This window comes from Hevea brasiliensis, chromosome 1 (genome assembly GCF_030052815.1).
Source record: "Hevea brasiliensis isolate MT/VB/25A 57/8 chromosome 1, ASM3005281v1, whole genome shotgun sequence".
In the NCBI taxonomy this organism is placed as follows: domain Eukaryota; kingdom Viridiplantae; phylum Streptophyta; class Magnoliopsida; order Malpighiales; family Euphorbiaceae; genus Hevea; species Hevea brasiliensis.
Genome location: NC_079493.1, coordinates 24,169,649 through 24,172,658, shown reverse-complemented (window position 1 = coordinate 24,172,658; position 3,010 = coordinate 24,169,649).

Genomic DNA, 3,010 nt, shown 5'->3' with positions numbered 1-3,010 from the left:
TGTTTTAATATGATTCTCTTTGATAGTTGCACAGGGCCACATTGGATTTTGTCAGCCCACCAGTTTTTTTCTTTATTTCAACAGTAAGGCACGTGGGTGGGCATGTGAGGTGTACCCAGGCAAAATAGATTCGATATGACGTAAAAATAAATTTAATAATTATTAAATTAATTATTTATATTTAAATATGTATATTTATTATATATATTTCTATTAAATTTATATAAATTTTAATATAAGTCCTTCATTTATGAAAAATTGAGTTATTAAACTCCATCATTGACAGTGACAGAAGATGTACGGCGCCCACACTAAATTGAGAAGTTTTAATTTTATACTCTAATTATTTATGCTTTTTCAGTTTAAAACATTTTACAAACACCTTATATGCATCATTTTGAGCAGTAATAATAAGTGATAAAAGTCATAAAATTTAATTTAGATTACAAAAGTTAACTCATTCCCATGGACGGCAGACACGCCAATTGTAAAAGCAGACAAATACAAAAAGGTTTTTGTATAAAGGTAAACCCAACATTCACAAAAAAAAATTAAATTAAATGATAAAATATGAAATAAATTTATCTATAAGTAATTTTTTTCTAATTATTATTATGTGAATAAATTTTTTATTGATATTGTCATATGTCACTTATCACATATATATATATATATATATATATATAGTTAACTCATTAAGACACTCCAATAATAAAAACAATCAAATACAAAAAAGTTTCTGTATGAAGATAAATTCAATGGTCACAAAAAGTTAAATTGAATGATAAAATATAAAGTAAATCTAGGATAAATTTTGTCAATCGTTCTTAAATTTATTTAGTATAATATTATAGTCCTTCGATTTAAAAATGTAACATAAAATCCCTTCAACTTTCAAATTTTACACAGTAAAATCTTTCTAACCTCTAATTGTTAGTTTTTCAGTTAGACGTTGACCTGAATAGTTTGAGCGTGGAGCTTAATTAATATTTCTCTTTTCTCTCTCAAGTTATGTGTAAATTGAATCATTTTTTTCACTATAAACAGAATAATTTTTCAGATGTAGAGAGAATAATTTTATAATTTGAATAAGAAAGGAGAGAGAAATATTAACTAAGAGCCATGTGGGAGCTGTTCACATCAGTTTTCAACTGAAAAATCAGTAATTGAAAGTTAAAAGGATTTTACTGTGCAAATTTGAAAGTTTATGGGGTTTTATGTTACGTTTTAAAGTTTAAAGACTGTAGTGTTATAACTATATAAGTTCAAGGATAGTTATTAAAATTTACCTAGTAAATCTATCTATACATATAAAAGGTAGATAATTTTTTTCTATGTACTGCTATGTGGACAAATTTTTTATTAGTATTGTCACGTATCACTTATCATATAGAGATTATCATCTTTTATAATTATAGTGGTTATTGTCTTTGACACAAGGAGTTTTGCGATCGCCTGAACGAAACCTCACCGAAGTGGAAAAAAATGAGGAGTCGCCACTTTAATTTTGAGGGAAACTAAAGAAAACCATTTGTGAAGATAATTTGAAAAACCACTTCAAAACAGAGATTCTAAGTTCGGGGTCCGTAAACGGGTGGGGAAGGTGTTAGGCACCCCACCTCGTCCCTTAATAAGGGTAAGTAGATTTAACTTTGCATTCTTTATAAATTAGTTAGGAGGGTTTGAATGGAAATGTTAATCCTTTTAACAAAAAGGAATATTTAATTTTTCACTAAATACGGATTACCCAGATACATAAGTAAATGAGACAATCTTAGTGAGTTACTGTTGTATGTTAATTTTGTTTGAAGGGGCTATTTGGTTAAAATTCAATTTGAGAATCGGATAAGAACTCTCCTCCAATCTCTTTTAATTAAAATTTTGGATTGAGAATCGGATAAGAACTCTCCTCCGATCTCTTTTAAAATATTTGTTAAAATTTTGGATTGAGAATCGGATAAGGACTCTCCTCCGATCTCTTTTAATTAAAATTTTGGATTGAGAATCGGATAAGAACTCTCCTCCGATCTCTTTTAAAATATTTGTTAAAATTTTAGCTTGAGGATCGGATAAAAACTCTCCTTCGACCTCTTTTAATATTTATTAAAATTTTGGCTTGAGAATCGGATAAGAACTCTCCTCCGACCTCTTTTAATATTTATTAAAATTTTAGCTTAAGGATCGGATAAGAACTCTCCTCCGACCTCTTTTAATATTTATTAAAATTTTGGATTGAGAATCGAATAAGAACTCCTTTCCGCTCTCTTTTAATATTTATTAAAATTTTGGATTGAGAATCGGATAAGAACTCTCCTCCGATCTCTTTTAATATTTATTAAAATTTTAGCTTGAGGATCGGATAAGAACTCTCCTCTGACCTCTTTTAATATTTATTAAAATTTTAGCTTGAGGATCGGATAAGAACTCTCCTCCAACCTCTTTTAATATTTATTAAAATTTTGGATTGAGAATCGGATAAGAACTCCTTTCCACTCTCTTTTATTTAAACGGTAGTCGGATAAGGATTTTTTCGATCTCTCTAAATTTTACCTATCGAGAGGACCTAAGGCTAAGGGTTCTGACGTTCAAAGGTGTCAGGGGGTCTGAGCAAGACTTCTTTAGCTTATTGGTAACTTAGGACTGGGCAGGGGATACCAAACCGAATCCTCCGACCTTCCTATATGGTCACCTCACCAGCATTTTTCGATAGCCGATCTATTCCATTTAGTTATCCAGGTTTTGGTTTTACTCTGTCTTATGACGTCTTGCCCAATGACCTATTGAGTTATTCTAGTGACTCGGCTTCACCATTTTCCTGTCTTATTATTTAGACCTTTCATTATTTCAAAGGGACTCTTAAGTTGCCGTTACCTACATTTCATCCAACCACTTATACATTGCTCGGGACTAGATGACTTGCGTTCAGAAATAATAAAGATTAACAAAGGTATGGATTGGCCGACACGGAAATAAACTAGAGCACAACCTTTCTTTGTATTTTTCTAGCGTG